The sequence below is a fragment of the Prionailurus viverrinus genome, chromosome B3, assembly GCF_022837055.1.
Source record: "Prionailurus viverrinus isolate Anna chromosome B3, UM_Priviv_1.0, whole genome shotgun sequence".
In the NCBI taxonomy this organism is placed as follows: domain Eukaryota; kingdom Metazoa; phylum Chordata; class Mammalia; order Carnivora; family Felidae; genus Prionailurus; species Prionailurus viverrinus.
Genome location: NC_062566.1, coordinates 143,047,454 through 143,065,870, shown reverse-complemented (window position 1 = coordinate 143,065,870; position 18,417 = coordinate 143,047,454). Strand labels below are relative to the sequence as shown.

Sequence of the window (18,417 nt, the reverse complement as noted above, 5' to 3'; positions counted from 1 at the left end):
CTATGAAGCCAGTATTACTTTGATTCCTAAACCAGACAGAGACCCAGTAAAACAAGAGAACTACAGGCCAATATCCCTGATGAATATGGATGCAAAAATTCTCAATAAGATACTAGCAAATCGAATTCAACAGCATACAAAAAGAATTATTCACCATGATCAAGTGGGATTCGTTCCTGGGATGCAGGGCTGGTTCAACATTCGCAAATCAATCAACATGATACATCACATTAAAAAAAAAAAAAAAGAGAAGAACCATATGATCCTGTCAATCGATGCAGAAAAGGCCTTTGACAAAATCCAGCACCCTTTTTTAATAAAAACCCTTGAGAAAGTCGGGATAGAAGGAACATACTTAAAGATCATAAAAGCCATTTATGAAAAGCCCACAGCTAACATCATCCTCAATGGGGAAAAACAGAGCTTTTTCCCTGAGATCAGGAACACGACAGGGATGCCCACTCTCACTGCTGTTGTTTAACATAGTGCTGGAAGTTCTAGCATCAGCAATCAGACAACAAAAGGAAATCAAAGGCATCAAAACTGGCAATGATGAAGTCAATCTTTCGCTTTTTGCAGATGACATGATATTATACATGGAAAATCCGATAGACTCCACCAAAAGTCTGCTAGAACTGATACAGGAATTCAGCAAAGTTGCAGGATACAAAATCAATGTACAGAAATCAGTTGCATTCTTATACACTAACAATGAAGCAACAGAAAGACAAATAAAGAAACTGATCCCATTCACAATTGCACCAAGAAGCATAAAATACCTAGGAATAAATCTAACCAAAGATGTAAAGGATCTGTATGCTGAAAACTACAGAAAGCTTATGATGGTAATTGAAGAAGATTTAAAGAAATGGAAAGACATTCCCTGCTCATGGATTGGAAAAATAAATATTGTCAAAATGTCATTACTACCCAAAGCTATCTACACATTCAATGCAATCCCAATCAAAATTGCACCAGCATTCTTCTCGAAACTAGAACAAGCAATCCTAAAATTCATATGGAACCACAAAAGGCCCAAATAGCCAAAGGAATTTTGAAGAAGAAGACCAAAGCAGGAGGCATCACAATCCCAGACTTTAGCCTCTACTACAAAGCTGTCATCATCAAGACAGCATGGTATTGGCACAAAAACAGACACATAGACCAATGGAATAGAATAGAAACCCCAGAACTAGACCCACAAACGTATGGCCAACTCATCTTTGACAAAGCAGGAAAGAACATCCAATGGAAAAAAGACAGCCTCTTTAACAAACGGTGCTGGGAGAACTGGACAGCAACATGAAGAAGGTTGAAACTAGACCACTTTCTCACACCATTCACAAAAATAAACTCAAAATGGATAAAGGACCTAAATGTGAGACAGGAAACCATCAAAACATTAGAGGAGAAAGCAGGAAAAGACCTCTCTGACCTCAGCCGTAGCAATCTCTTACTCGACACATCCCCAAAGGCAAGGGAATTAAAAGCAAAAGTGAATTACTGGGACCTTATGAAGATAAAAAGCTTCTGCACAACAAAGGAAACAACCAACAAAACCAAAAGGCAACCAATGGAATGGGAAAAGATATTTGCAAATGACATATCGGACAAAGGGCTAGTACCCATAATCTATAAAGAGCTCACCAAACTCCACACCCGAAAAACAAATAACCCAGTGAAGAAATGGGCAGAAAACATGAATAGACATTTCTCTAAAGAAGACATCCGGATGACCAACAGGCACATGAAAAGATGTTCAGCGTTGCACCTTATCAGGGAAATACAAATCAAAACCACACTCAGGTATCACCTCATGCCAGTCAGAGTGGCTAAAATGAACAAATCAGGAGACTACAGATGCTGGAGAGGATGTGGAGAAACGGGAACCCTCTTGCACTGTTGGTGGGAATGCAAACTGGTGCAGCCACTCTGGAAAGCAGTGTGGAGGTTCCTCAGAAAATTAAAAATAGACCTACCCTATGACCCAGCAATAGCACTGCTAGGAATTTATCCAAGGGATACAGGAGTACTGATGCATAGGGGCACTTGTACCCCAATATTCATAGCAGCACTCTCAACAATAGCCAAATTATGGAAAGAGCCTAAATGTCCATCAACTGATGAATGGATAAAGAAATTGTGGTTTATATACACAATGGAGTACTACGTGGCAATGAGAAAAAATGAAATATGCCCTTTTGTAGCAACATGGATGGAACTGGAGAGTGTGATGCTAAGTGAAATAAGCCATACAGAGAAAGACAGATACCATATGGTTTCACTCTTATGTGGATCCTGAGAAACTTAACAGGAACCCATGGGGGAGGGGAAGGAAAAAAAAAAGAGGTTAGAGTGGGAGACAGCCAAAGAATAAGAGACTGTTAAAAACTGAGAACAAACTGAGGGTTGATGGGGGGTGGGAGGGAGGAGAGGGTGGGTGATGGGCATTGAGGAGGCACCTTTTGGGATGAGCACTGGGTGTTGTATGGAAACCGATTTGACAATAAATTTCATATATAAAAAAAATCAAATAGAGGTCTGAAGTAAAATATATTACTTTGTAAAGATCAGCACACTTTAATAAATTTATTTTTGTTACTGAAGACAATAAACATAATCAATGAATCATCAAACTGAAAAAAAAATAAAAAAAATAAAAATAAAAATGAAAAAAAATAAAAAAAAATAAATTGGAAGTATCATATTTAAATTAAAAAAAAAAGAACTTGGAGTAATATTGAGCCCAACTTAGTTGCCTTCCCCAAGCATACATGAAAAGAGAACTTGTGAATCAGAGTGCAATGGCATTGACAAGAAAGTTGAGCAGAGGTTCATCCCAGTAATGCATCTTCATCACCAGGAATTGAGGCATCAGCGGCAGCCTGGTTAGGGACAAAAGTGGGGGGTGGGGTGAGTAATAGATAACAAAAGACTTTATGGTTCCTACATTGTACAAATCAGTAGCTTTGCCTTCTGAATCAATTTCTGTTCTTTCTTTACTCACAAGATCGGGGTGTTACACGGTGAGGAGGTAAAGCAAGAACATCCTGCGGTAACAGAGTCTATCACAGGGTCAGGTCCTCCCTCTGCAGCAAGACAGGGCATCTGGCTACTGATGGGTGGGGGCAGCTCCTTTCTCAGGCCCCCTGAGCACAGGCTCTGCACTGGGAGCAATCCATCCTCTTGTGCATGTGAGGCCTAGAGACTAGTGGGCACATCTTTAAGACTCATCCTCTGAGGAGCACTTTGAATGGAGGTGGGTCTCCATTAGGGAAAGGGGGAAGCTTGAGGTGTGGTCTGATGGCCGGGAAATGAGAACACCTTATTGTCCCTCCTGAATTTTGGATATTAACTCCTTTTCAATATTTTTTATTGTAATGTCTACCCTCCCATAGACTGCCTTCCAGCTCTGCAAATATTTGCTTGCCCCTTTTCTAGTATGGTGTAGTCCCCCTTGCCTGCTTTGTTCTCTGTGACTTTGTTTTTATATCAAATCAATCATTCTCAAGTGAATGTCATGACGTTTATCTTTCATGTTTTCTTTGAAGGCATTTAAGTTCAAGTGTTCTTCTTAATCCTTCATCCATTTAGAGATTTTTTTGTGTGTGTCGACGTATATGTATGAAGCAAGATTATGGCCAAATGTTATTATTTTGCATGTATATATCAATACTATTTTTTAATTTTTACTTTGTTTTTGAGGGAGAGAGACACATCATGTGTAGAGAGGCACAGAGAGAGACAGAGGTACAGAATCCAGGCTCTGAGCTGTCAGCAGGAGCCTGATGTGAGGCTCGAACCCACAAACCATGAGATCATGACCTGAGCGGAAGTTGGATGCTTAACATACTGAGCCACACAGGTGCCCCAAGTCAACACCATGTTTAGGAGACACTATCCTACCCCCACTGCACATTTTTGGAAATCTCATGGAAGATTTGCTGACTGCATCTTCAAACTTCTACTTCTGGGCTCCGTAATCTGCTCCACTGATCTATATGTCTCATTTGATGCCAGCAGCACACTGTTGTGGTTAATGTACTTCTGCAATATCTTTAGAAAGAGAGAAGTGTAATGTCTCCAGGTTCTCTCCGCTTCATGATTGTTTTCTTGCTTCCATGTGTTGTGCGGTTCCATATGAATTAGTATATTTTTCAGATTCCCTAAAAAAACTCATTGGCATTTTTACTGACATAAAAAGATAAACATAAAAATAACATAAAAAGGTAAAGCAGACAGAAAATAGAGACTACCACAAATACAGAAAACAAATCAGTTACATAAAAAATTGTATTTGGAAAAGTAAGTAAAATTTGAAAAAAAATAGGTAGCCTAGGTAAATAGGGAAGACTCAAACAAATGCAATCAGAATTGAAAGAGGAGGAGATATAACTTAACTAAAGACATGAAAAGGATCATTAAAGAAAAACTTAGATATTTATAGGCCAAAAATTAGATCACCAAAAACAAATTACACATTTTATGCCATAATGTAGTCCACCAAGACTGTTTCATGGAAAAATACAAAATGAACAAATGAAAAATTAATAAGATTTCTCTATCTAAAACCTCACCCTTCAAAAAATCTGCATAGGAGTCCATGGCTTTATTAAAACTTCTACTAAGTATTTAAAGAGGAATTAATGCCAATATTTCTCAAACTATTACAAAACATTGATAAAAAACAGCACTCCCAAGTGCATTTTGTGAGGAGAGCATTGCTCTCACACCAAACCAAAGAAAGACACCACAAGAAGGGAAACTACAGGTCACTATCTCAAATGAACATACATGAAAAATTCCTTCACAAAATCTGAGCATACTGAATTCAACAGAACATTTAGAGGATCATACAACATAATCCAGTGTGATTCACTCCAGGGATGCAAGCATCCTTCAACATACACAAATGAATAAATGTGATGTCTTCCATTAAAAGAGGGTACGATTGAATCAAAGCCATCATTAATTGATTCAAAAAAACGTTAGACAAAATTCAACACATGTCCATCATTTAAAAATAACCCAATTAAAAAGGAACTGAAGGAAATTACCTCCACATAATCATGGCCACTATGAAAAGCCCACACCTGACAGCATATTGAACGGTAAAATGCTGAAGGCTTTCCTGTCAAATCAGGAGCCAGGCAATGATGGTCACCCCTAATATCAGTATTCCCCATGATAACATGAAGAATACATATGCCACCTCAAACTATGTCATCTTGTCACACTGCTTATTTGGATGAATGTCACTTGAGAAATAGTCCAAGGACACTCAGACTCGCCATCGTCCCTTGACAGCAGGATATAAATCTCCCTCCCGTGTACCAGGAGGAAGAACCATCCTTAGCACCAGAATAAGGAACGCAGGGACAAGAAGGCTGTGCAAACAAACCTAGTTGCTTGGTGACTAACATAATACCCCAAACTTAACTCTTGCCAAATCCAATGTTTTGTTGTCTGAAAATCACAAGTGCTACCTGCTTTGTCCTTTCTCTGGGTGTCATATCATTAGGAAGGCCAGGCACTTGCAAAATGAAATTTATTCTCTCCTGTAGATATGTCTTATGTCAATTGAATCCTTACACTGGCTAAATCCCAGAAGAAAAGAAGGGAAAAGCTTACTTCTCCTACAACTGGACCATGTAACCAGGAAAAATAAGGAATAAAAAAAATAAAAGACATTTAAATCAGTAGGAAGGGAGAAAAATTATGTTTGCAGATGACATGACCTTAAACATAAGAAAACCCTAGAGATACAACAAAAAATATTAGAACTACTTTTAACAATGAAGGAGATTGCAGATTACAAAATGAACAACAACAACAACAACAAAACCTGTTATTTTTCACACCAGCATGGAAATATATCCAAAACAAATAACAAAATTATACAAGTGAAAATGACACAGAATAAAGTATTTTGGGTTAAACTTTAAAAAAATATGTAAAAACTTGTAGAGTAAAAATGACCTTTGTTGATGAAAGACATGGAAAAATGCACACACGTCTGCAAATATAACTATGCTCACCGATTAGAATTATTCATATTGTCACAGCACCATCCACAAAAACTAATGTAGAAGTGCATCACTAACCCTGTCGTTCAAATTTAAAGAATCAAATTAAGTCTGGAGTTTGATATATATGTCAGAGCACATGCAAATGGGGCCTTGTCTGTGCTGATAAAACCAACCCAGCCCCTACACTGCAGCTGGAGAGGAGCCCCAACCCCAGGAGCCCCAGGTGTTCCCATCCTGTGATCAGCACAGAACACAGAAACCTCACCATGGAGTTTGTGCTTGGCTGGGTTTGCCTGGTTGCTCATTTAAAAGGTAATTCGTGGTGAACAGGAGACAATGAGTATGTGAGTGGATATGAATTAGAACCAGTAGATGTGTGACAGTTTCCTGACCAAGATGTCTTGTGTCTGCAGGTGTCCAGTGTGGTGTGCAGCTAGCTGGTGGAGTCTAGAGGAGACCTGGTGAAGCCTGGGGGGTTCTTGAGACTCACCTGTGTAGCCTCTGGATTCACCTTCAGTAGTTCCAGCAGGAACTGGGTCCACCAAGCTCCAGGGAAGGGGCTGCAGTGGGTCTCAACAATTATTAGTAGTGGATGTAGCACAAGCTACGCAGACTCTGTGAAGGGCCGATTCACCATCTCCAGACACAACGCCAAGAACGCGCTGTATCTGCAGATGAACAACCTGAGGGCCGAGAACACGGCCAAATATTACTGTGCGAGAGACAAGGTGAGGCAACCTCACTGGGAGCCTAGACACAACCTCCCTGCAGGAGGGGATAGGCACCACCAGGGGGCGCACACTATGCACAAATCTGCTTTGTGTTGCCAGGCGCAGGTGCAGATGGAGGTTACAGGCAGGTTTGGTCTCAGGGTCTGGGGCTTCCTCTCCACACAGCAGTTTCTCCAGGGAGCCTCTCTGGACACAGGATTCTGTGTTTACCTATTAACTGTGTGAATTAGATCATTGTTGTCATAGGAAAACTACCCTAACATGCACAAAAGAAAAAGTTGTTTGCATTGCTTACTCCTGTCCCTCAACATGAGTGAATTGCAGATTTCCAATGGCACAACAGCTGAACCTTTACAGGAGTCCCAGATGCACTTCCTGTGCAGCCAGGACCACAAGCTCCCACAGCTCCCCATTATCTTCACCCAGCCCTTGTCCCAATCAAACAACGTGACACTTCCTTCATGGCACTTTGCTACTTAGGACTTTAAATGAGCTACAGCTTTATTCAATTCCTCTAAACAAGAGATAAACCATCTCCATGTATTAGTCAGGATTCCCTTGAGCAACAGAACCCAAAGCACATTGGTTTCCATGACAAAATATATTGAGAAGTCCCATGATCTAGTGTCATAAGTTGGGGAGCCTGGAAAACCTGTGGTGTAATTCTCCTCTGATTCTGAGCTAGTGTCTAGTCTCAGAACTTGGAGACCTGATGATATAACTCTCAGAACAAGGGCAGGAAGAGACCAATATTCCACTTCAAACAAGCACATGGGAAGCAAAACTGAGGGAATTCTTCCTCCCTCTGCATCAGATTCTACTCAGAACTATAATGGAATGGGTGATGCCCAGGCAGAAAGAAACCATGGATGGAAATGCCAATCTCTTCTGGAAACTCATCACAGACATACACAGAAACAGTTGTGAATCTGGGCACCCATGACTCAGTCAAGATAACACATACAACTAATCATCACAAGTCAACCTGCTGTAAAATTCGAGTTCAAAGACTGAAGGTTTAGAAGTCCATGATATCACTGGGATGGAGCCAGGTGGGCATAGCAGTGCTCCTGTGGAGAAGGAGGCCCGAGGCCCATAGGGAATGCTGCGGTTTTAGGATCGCCTGTGTCATATTGGTGAGACAGTTATCTTCTTGTGGTTCATTTGGGAGACAGGGCCTTGCCTCTCTTTGGGCAGGAGAGCTGACAGGCACCATTGCACTACCCTGGTCAATACCATAGGAGCCTCTTCTGAGAGCAGCTAACTGTACACTGTCCTCTTGTTGTTCTTCACCATGAACTCCAAGCCCCTAGTTTTCATGCAACTGACCTTCTGGGATAACCAGCTCCAGCCACAGCACAGAGAGACACTCTCCCAGAAGATCAGTGGGTCCCTGTCACATTGAGTTCATAAAATTTGGTGCATTCAAACCCAGCTAGAGCTCCTGAGATAAAACATAAGAGCCCTGAGCTGCCAGGTGGGCCAATGGCTTGGACACAGACAGGGTGAAAGCAGGGCTCTGAAGGAAGCCTGGGACCCATGAGTACAGATTTTTCTCTCTGTGTGAGGGCTTCCTGAACAGGGGCGGTGGGGAACTCCAACTGCAGGGACTAGAGGGGGAGCTGATGCCAATATTTCCTCCCACCAATCAGCATGGACAAAATCAGTGAGCAGCACAGCACCCCCCAATAAATGCTGAGCCACTGACACTAAGATCCACCCCCCTTGCCTCCCTCAGAAGCTTCCTTACTAGGAAAAGAGTGCCTGGAACCCAGACCAGCATCACGCCCCTCCCTCCAAAGACCACCATATACCCCCACAGGCACCAAGTCTACTGATAATATAGTGAGGCATGGCTTCAAATATAGGGAAATAGGAATTAGCCTCTTTTAAAAAGCAGACCAAACTCACCAGTTAAAACTCACAGCACTATGGACAAAGTTGAAAAACTCTCCCCTGGAGGCAAGGAGAACTCTGCAGAGGACTGACCTGAGGGACAGAGCAGCCAATACATGACAGCACATTGCACACAGCATATGCAAGAAATGCTTCCAGAATGTCAGGTCCTCAACAGTATGTAAACATTTCTCAAAAGACACTACTCTAGAAGCTGAAAACATAACAGGATTTTCCTAAAACACTTAAGAAAGCGGAGACATAGACATACACCATGATGGAGGAATTCATTCCAAAAGAAAAAACAATAAAAGTACATTGCCAGGGATATCATTAAAACACATATAAATAATTGCCTCAAATAGAATTTAAAACCTATCATAAGGAAACTGAGCTTTTAAAAACTATCATAAGGATACTAGCTGTGCTTGAGAAAGCCTAGAAGACATGAGGACACCCTGACTGCAGATGGAAAAGACCTATAACCCAGTCAGGCTGAAATTTTTTAAATCCTGTAACCGAGATGTGAAACTGATTGGATATAATGAACACAAGGCAGAAAGAAGCAGATGAATGAGTGACATAGAAGATAAAATTTTGTGAGAAATGAAGCAGGAAAGAAGAGGAAAATTAAAATATTGTCTCACAAATGTATACTTAGGGAATTCAGCAACTCCATAGAGTGTAATAAAATTCTTTACAAAGGAGTACCAGAAGAAGAAGAGAGAGAGAAAAAAGGGGAGAAGTTTTATCTGAGTGCATTAGAGTGGAAAATTTCCACTAAATGGTGAAGGAAACAGATGTCCACATCTATGAGTCACAGAGAACCCCCATTAAAATTAAAAAACAAAAAAGCAGGCCAACTCTGAGACATAACTTAGTAAAATTCACAAAATACACAGATTAAAAAAAACTATAAGCACGAAGACAGAAGAGTTTGCTAACGAATACAGGAAGATAAAAAAAGAGTATGGCAGAAGTGTCCACAGAAACCTGCAGGAAAGAAGGGAGTGGCATAATATCCTCAAATGCTCAGTTGAAGATTAGGCAGTCAATGGGGCAAGACAGATTGGCGGAAAAACAAAGAAGATTTTTGTGTGTCTCACGTCCATGAAATACAGTCAGACCAACACTAAACCATCCTAAACACCTAGAAAACTGATTGAGGATTAACACAACAATCTGCACAACCTGAACCACAGAAGTCAACAAGAACGTGGCATGGAGAGGTGACCTTTGGGAGTGAGAAGTTGCGGGAAGGGATGTGCTTTTGCGGGTGCAGAGAGGACAGACCCTGGGGAGTAGGGGAGAATACAGGAAAAGCACCCCTCCCCAAAAACAGCTGGAGAGAAAGTGGAAAATTTGAAACAGCCACAGGGACTAAACTAAGAAGGGAGAAGGGAGAAAGGAGAAAGGAGAGGATTTAAATTCCACTAAGACTGTAAACAAGGGGAGCGCAAAGGCTGCAAATCTGTAGCTCGATACTTGGCGGTGCTTTGCTGGGAAAGGTGAATCCCCAGGAACAGAGTGGGGTCCGGGATGTTCTCAGGCCACACGGGGAGAGGCAGTTCCGCTGCTGGAAGGACATTTGGTGGAGACTGCCAAAGCCACCTGGCCCCAGCAGACCCCAGAAAATGGCCACATTCGCTGGTGCTGGAACAAGGTCTTTTAGGGTGAAGCCTGGTGCCAGACGTGTGTTGTGATTTTCCATAATCCACGAAAGGCTGCTGCTACACACTCTTGTGAACGTTTTCTGGGGTGGGCTGGCACTTGGCCACAGTCTCGGGGCATCAGCAACAACAGGGTCCACCAAGCTTTCCTGGGTGCAGCTGATATTCAGCCGTTGCTCATTCGGCCATTGCTTGGTGAGTCCCTCCCGCAGGGGGCAGAACAGGTCAAAGCCGCTGTCCTTTGACGTAAGGGATTGGGGAAAACAGCCGTGTCTGTGACAAAACTTGGAAGAGAGGTGCACCCTGGCGCCTGGTCACGGAGAGTGAAGGAGCGGGGAATGGATGAGAGCTGAAGACAGAGGACGGGTGCACGATTGCTGATTTGGGAGAACAGACTGGGTAGCTGGGTGGCGCCATTTTCACCTCTCCCGTGCATGCGCATACACACCTACAAGCACTGCAACAATCCACCCCAGGAGGCTAGAAGCGCCATCTACTGGAGAACGGTGCCATTACACTGAGCCCTGACAAACTGGGCCAACTTGGCTCTTCAGGAACACAAGTCTCACTGCCGCTTAGTTTATGGACTATAAAGAACTACATAGACTGACATCTAGGGGATAACAAAGTAATTTCAGTCCTGCATCAATATGTTAGCAGGTTCATCTAGTCAATTTTCTTTCTTTTTTTCTTTTTCTCTTTTACACTTCTTTACTTTTTCTTGAATGCAGAAAGAGAAAAGATTATTTTTATTATCAATTTTTTTTAAAAATATTTTTCTTTTTTTTATTAGTATATTTATTACAATTGTGTCATTTTTTTTCAAATTCTCTTTTACTTTCATCATTTTATTTTAGTCTACTTCAGTGTATCCCCTTTTCAAATTTCGAATCAGTTTCTTTTTTATTTTTTCTTTCTTTTCTTTTTTTCTCTTCTTTGTCTCTGTTGTTTTTTTTGAAGAAAGAGAAAAACTTCATTTTACTTTCAATTCCTATTAAAAATATCTTTATTTAATTTTTTTACTATATTGTTTGCTTTTATGTAAATTTTACCAATTTCTATTTTACTTCCATCATTTTCTTTTAGTCTACTACAGTGTATTCACTTTTTGAGTTTTCAAATGATTTCCTTTTTTTCCTTTTTTAACCTTTTTTTCGTTTCCTTTCTTTTTTCTTGAATACAGAAAATTAAAATAATCACATTTATTTTTAATTTTTATTAAAAATATTTTTCCTTACTTTTTTATACTATATTCTTTAATTTTGTGTATATTTTTTCAAACTCTATTTACTCCCATCATTTCATTTTAATCAACTTCAATGTATTCATTTCTTCTAATCATCAAATTATTTCCTTTTTTTTCTCCCACCCCCCTTTTTTTCTCTAATCTGTCAAACCACTTTCAACACACAGACCAAAACACACCTAGGATCTAGCATTATCTGTTCGATTCATGTGTTGTGTGTTTAATTTTTAATTTTAATATTTCTGTAATTTTATCTTTTTATTTCAATTTTGCTACCTCCTTAATTCCTTTTCTCCCCTCAAAATGACAAAACGAAGGAATTCACCCCAAAAGAAAGAGCACAAAGAAACAACAGCCACGGATTTAACCAACACAGGTACAAGTGAGATGTCTGAACCAGAATTTAGAATCACAATAATACTAGCTGCAGTCAAAAATAGATTAGAATACCTATCTGCAGAGATAAAAGAAGTAAAAAATAGCCAGAATGAAATTAAAAATGCTATAACTGAGCTGCAATCACGGATGGATGCAGCGGTGGCACAGATGGATGAGGCAGAACAGAGAATCAGAGATACAGAGGACAACCTTATAGAGAATAACGAAGCAGAAAAATAGAGGGAGATTAAGGCAAAAGAGCAAGATTTAAGAATTATAGAATTGAATTCAGTGACTCATTAAAAAGGAACAACATGAAAATCATAGGGGTCCCAGAAGTGGAAGAGAGAAATAGGGGTGGAAGGATTATGTGAGCAAATCATAGCGGAAAACTTTCCTAACCCGGGCAAAGACACAGATATCAAAATCCAGGAAGCACAGAGGATTCCCATTAGATTCAACAAAAACTGAACATCAACAAGGCATATCATAGTCAAATTGACAACGTACTCAGGCAAGGACAGAATCAAAAAAACCAACAGGGAAACAAAGTCCCTAACTTACAAGGGAAGACAGATCAGGTTTGCAGCAGACCTATCCACAGAAACTTGGCAGGCCAGAAATGAGTGGTGGGATATATTCAGTGTGCTAAATCAGAAAAATATGCAGCCAAGAATTCTGTATCCAGCAAGACTGTCATTCAAAATAGAAGGACAGATAAAAAAGATTCCCAGACAAACAAAAATTAAATGAGTTTGTAACCACTAAACCAGTCCTGCCATAAATTTTAAGGGGGAATCTCTGAGGGGAGAAAAGAAGAAAATATATCTATATAAATAAATACATACCAAAAGAAACAAATATTAGAAAGATCAAAGAACACCACCAGAAACTCCAACTCTACAAGCATCATAATGCCAACAAATTCGTATCTTTCAGTACTCACTCTAAACGTCAATGGACTCAATGCCTTAATCAAAGACATAGAGTAACAGAATGGAGAAGAAAACAAGATCCATCTATATGATTTTTGCAAGAGACCCACTTTAGACCTAAAGACACCTCCAGATTGAAAATAAGGGGATGGAGAACCATCTATCATGCTAATGTGCAACAAAAGAAAGCCGGAGTAGCCATACTGATATCAGACAATCTAGACTTTAAAATAAAGATTGTATCAAGACATGCAGAAGGGCATTATATCATTCATAATCAAAGGGTCTATCCACCAAGAGGATCTAGCAATTGTAAACATTTATGCGCCAAATGTGAGAGTACACAAATATAGAAATCAATTAATCACAAACATAAATAAACTCATCGATAAGAATTCCATAATAGTAGGAGACTTCAACACCCCGCTCACAGCAATGGATAGATCATCTAATCAAAAAATCAACAAGAAACAATGGCTTTGAATTCCACACTGGACCAGATGGACTTAACAGATATATTCAGAACATTTCATACTAAAGCAACAGAATATGCATTCTTCTCCAGTGCACATGGAATTTTCTCCAGAATAGACCATATACTGGGGCACAAATCAGCCCAAAGTAAGTACAAAAAGATTGAGATCATACCATGCATATTTTCAGACCACAATGCCATGAACTCAAAATCAACCACAAGAAAAAATTTGGAAAGGTAACAAATAATGAGACTGAATATCATCCTAGTAAAGAATGAATGGGCTAACCACACAGTTAAAGAGAAAATTAAAAAGGATATGGAAGTCAATGAAAATGATAACACCACAATGCAAACCTCCAGGATGCAGCAAAGGCGGTCATAAGAGGAAAGTATATAGCAATCCAGGCCTTCCTAAAGAAGGAAGAAAGATCTCAGATACACAACCTAACATTACACCTATAAAGCTAGAAAAAGAACAGAAAATAAAATCCAAAACCAGCAGAAGACATGAAATAATAAAGATTAGAGCAGAAATTAATGCTAACAAAAGCAAAAAAAAAGTAGAATACATGAATGAAACTAAAAGCTTGTTCTTTGAAAGAATTAACAAACTGATAAACCACTATCCAGTTTTTTGTTCTGTTTTGTTTTTTCAACGTTTATTTATTTTTGGGACAGAGAGAGACAGAGCATGAACGGGGGAGGGGCAGAGAGAGAGGGAGACACAGAATCGGAAACAGGCTCCAGGCTCTGAGCCATCAGCCCAGAGCCCGACACGGGGCTCGAACTCACAGACCGCGAGATCGTGACCAGGCTGAAGTCGGATGCTTAAGCGACTGTGCCACCCAGGAGCCCCAACCACTATGCAGTTTGATCAAAAAGACAAAGGAAAGGGCCCAAATAAATAAAATCAAGAATGACAGAGGAGAGATCACAACCAACGCAACAGAAATAAAAACAGTAAGAAGAGAATATTATCAGCAATAATATGCCAATAAAATGGGCAATCTGGAAGAAATGGACAAATTCCTAGAAACATATACACTACCAAAACTGAAACAGAAAGAAATAGAAAATTTGAATAGACCCATAACCAGTATGGAAATCGAATTAGTAATCAAAAATCTGCCAAAAGACAAAGGTCTAGGACCAGATGGCTTTCCAGGGGAGTTCTACCAAACATTTAAGGAAGAGTTAACACCTATTCTCTTGAAGGTGTTCCAAAAAAATAGAAATGGAAGGAAAAGTCCCAGACTCTTTCTATGAAGCCAGCATTACCTTGATTCCAAAAGCAGACAGAGACCACTCTTAAAAGGAGAATGATAGAACAATTTCCCTGATGAACATGGATAAAAAAGTCCTTAGCAAGATATTATCCAACCAGAAACTATAATACATTAAAAAAATTATTTACCACGACCACGTGGGATTTATACCTGGGATGCAGGGCTGGTTCAATATCTGCAAAACAATTAATGTGATTCATCACATCGATAAAAGAAAGGACAGAAACCATATGATCCTGTCCATAGATGCAGAGAAACCACGTGACAAAATACAACATCCTGAAATACAACATGTTGATAAAAACCCTCAAGAAAGTAGGGATAGAAGGACCATACCTCGAGATCATAAAAGCCATCTATGAATGACCCAATGCTAATATCATCCTCAATGGGGAAAAACTGAGAGCTGTCTCCCTAAGGTCAGGAACAAGACACGGATGTCCACTCTCGCCACTGTTACTCAACATAGTATTGGAAGTCTTAGCCTCTGCAATCAGACAACACAAAGAAATTAAAGGCATCCAAATCAGCCAGGAGGCGGTCAAACTTTCACTTTTCACAAATGACATGATACTCTATATGGAAAACCCAAAAGACTCCACCAAAAAACTGCTAGAATTGATTCATGAATTCAGCAAAGTGGCAGGATATACAATCAATGCAGAGAAATGTGTTGCATTCCTATACACCAACAATGAAGCAACAGAAAGAGAAATCAAGGAATCTATCCCATTCACAGTAGCACCAAAAACCATATAATACCTAGGAATAAATCTAACCAAAGAGACAAAAACTCTATGCACTGAAAACTATAGAAAGCTTATGAAAGAAATTGAAGAAGACAAAATATAGAAAAAGATTCCATGCTCCTCAATAGGAACAACAAATATTGTTAAAATGCCAATAGTACCCAAAGCAATCTACATATTCAATGCAATCCCGATCAAAGTGAAACCAGCATTCTTCACAGAGCTAGACAAATAATCCTAAAATTTGTATGGAACAGAAAAGTCCCAGAATAGCCAAGGTGATCTTGAAAAACAAAACCAAAGCAGGAGGCATCACAATCCCAGACTTTAAGCTACACTACAAAGCTGTAATCATCAAGGCAGTATGGTACCAGCACAGATACTCAGGGGCGTCTGAGTGGATGAGTCAGTTATGCGTCCGACTTTGACTGCTCAGAGCCTGGAGCCTGCTTGGAATTCTGTGTCTTCCTCTCTCTCTGACCCTCTCTCGCTCATGCTCTGTCTCTGTCTCTGAAAAGTAATAAATTAATGCCAAAAATTAAAAAAAAAACAGGAATAGACACTCAGATCAATGGAACAGAATCCAAAATCCAGAAATGGACCCACAAATGTATGGCCAACTAATCTTTGACAAAGCAGGAAAGACTATCCAATGGAATAAAGACAGTGTCTTCAGCAAGTGGTGCTGGGAAAACTGGACAGCGACATGCAGAAGAATGAACCTGGACCACTTTCTTACACCATTCACAAAATTAAACTCCAAATGGATTAAAGACCCCAATTAGGTCAGGAAGCCATCAAAATCCTCGAGGAGAAAGCAGGCAAAAACATCTAGGTCTTGGCTGCAGCAACTTCCTACTCAACACATCCCTGGAGGCAAGGGAAACAAAAGCAAAAATGAACTACTGGGACCTCATCACTTCTGCATAGTGAAGGCAACAATGAGCAAAACTAAAATTCAACTGACAGAATGGGAGAAGATATTTGCAAGTGACATCTCAGATAAAGAGTTAGTATCCAAAATCTATAAGGAATTTATCAAACTCAACACCCAAAACACAAATAATCCAGTGAAGAAATGGACAAAAGACATGAATAGACACTTCTCCAAAGAAGACATCCAGATGGCCAACCGACACATGAAAAAATGCTCCACATCACTCATCATCACGGAAATGCCAATCAAAACCCTAATGAGATGTCACCTGACACCTGTCAGAATGGCTAACATTAACAACTCAGGCAACAGCAGATGTTGGCGAGGATGCAGAGAGAGGATCTTTTTTGCATTTTCGGGGGCAACCAAAGCTGGTGCAGCCACTCTGGAAAACTGTATGGAAATTCCTCAAAAAACTAAAAATAGAACTCCCCTATGACCCAGCAATTGCACTACTAGGCATTTATCCAGGGGACACAGGTGTTCTGTTTCAAAGGGACACATGCACCCCCATGTTTATAGCAGCACTATCAACAATAGCCAAAGTATGGAAAGAGCCAAATGTCCATCGATGGATGAATGGATAAAGAAGACATGGTATATATATACAATGGAGTATTACTTGGCAATCAAAAAGAGTGAAATTTTGCCATTTGCAACTACATGGATAGAACTGGAGGGTATGATGCTAAGTGAAATGAGTCAGTCAGAGAAAGACAAAACTCATATGACTTCACTCATATGAGGACTTTAAGAGACAAAACAGATGAACATAAGGGAAGGGAAACAAAAATAATATGAAAACATGGAGGGGACAGAGCATAAGAGACTCATAAATATGGAGAACAAACAGAGGGCTACTGGAGGGGTTGTGGGAAGGGATGGGCTAAACTGGTAAGGGGCACTAAGGAATCTACTCCTAAAATCATTATTGTACTGTATGCTAACTAATTTGGATGTAAATTTTAAAATTAAAAACACGTACTAAATAAATAATTAAAAAATTAAAATATTTTTTAAAAGAATATAATAGGTGATCATGATGTTGAGGCAAAAATTTCTTAAAGATTATGCCGAAAGCTCCATTAATAAAGGTAAAACCCCAAAACTGAAAAAAAAATTTCTTCATATTGTCACACCGCCATCCTCACACTCTAATGTAGAAGTGCGTCCTAACACTGTCGTTCACTTTTAAAGAATCAAATCTAAGTCTGGAGCTTGATATATATGTCAGAGGTCATGCAAATGGGGCCCTCTCTGTGCTAATAAAACCAGCCCAGCCCCGACCCTGCAGCTGGGAGAGAAGCCCCAGCCCCGGGAGTTCCAGGTGTTCCCATTCTGTGATCAGCACAGAACACACACACCTCACCATGGAGATTGTGCTGGGCTGGGTTTTCCTGGTTGCTCTTTTAAAAGGTAATTCATGGTGAATGAGGGACACTGAGTCTGTGAATGGATATGAGTGAAACAGTGGATGCGTGACAGTTTCCTGACCAAGATGTCTTGTGTCTGCAGGTGTCCAGTGTGACGTGCAGCTGGTGGAGTCTGGAGGAGACCTGGTGAAGCCTGGGGGGTCCCTGAGACTCACCTGTGTAGCCTCTGGATTCACCTTCAGTAGCTACTACATGTACTGGGTTCGCCAGGCTCCAGGGAAGGGGCTGCAGTGGGTCTCGTGGATTAATACTGATGGAAGTAGCACAAGCTACGCAGACTCCGTGAAGGGCCGATTCACCATCTCCAGAGACAACTCCAAGAACACGCTGTATCTGCAGATGGACAACCTCAAGACCGAGGACACGGCCACATATTACTGTACGAGAGACACGGTGAGGGAACCTCACTGGGAGCCCACACACAAACCTCCCTGCAGGAGGGGATCAGCACCACCAGGGGGCGCACACTATGCACAATTCTCCTTTGTGTTCCCAGGAGCAGGTGCAGATGGAGGTTACAGGCAGGTTTCCTGTCAGGGTCTGGGGCTTCCTCTCCACACAGCAGTTTCCTCCAGGAGCCTCCCTGGATATAAGATTCTGTGTTTACCTATTAACTCTCTGAATTAGCAACTGGGTTGTCATAGGGAAA

At 40.4% G+C, this 18,417-nt stretch overlaps 1 long non-coding RNA gene and 2 gene segments (V, D, J or C); all 3 read left to right on the top strand.

Moving 5' to 3' along the window:
* Nucleotides 1-18,417, top strand: part of LOC125168486 (immunoglobulin heavy constant gamma 1-like) — a 533,257-nt gene that overhangs the window by 83,186 nt on the left and 431,654 nt on the right.
* Nucleotides 1-18,417, top strand: part of LOC125168481 (immunoglobulin delta heavy chain-like) — a 724,259-nt gene that overhangs the window by 324,716 nt on the left and 381,126 nt on the right.
* On the top strand, nucleotides 6,242-6,533 carry LOC125168536 (uncharacterized). Its single transcript, XR_007153194.1, has 2 exons — nucleotides 6,242-6,341; nucleotides 6,443-6,533. It is a non-coding gene; the product is annotated as an uncharacterized LOC125168536 (long non-coding RNA).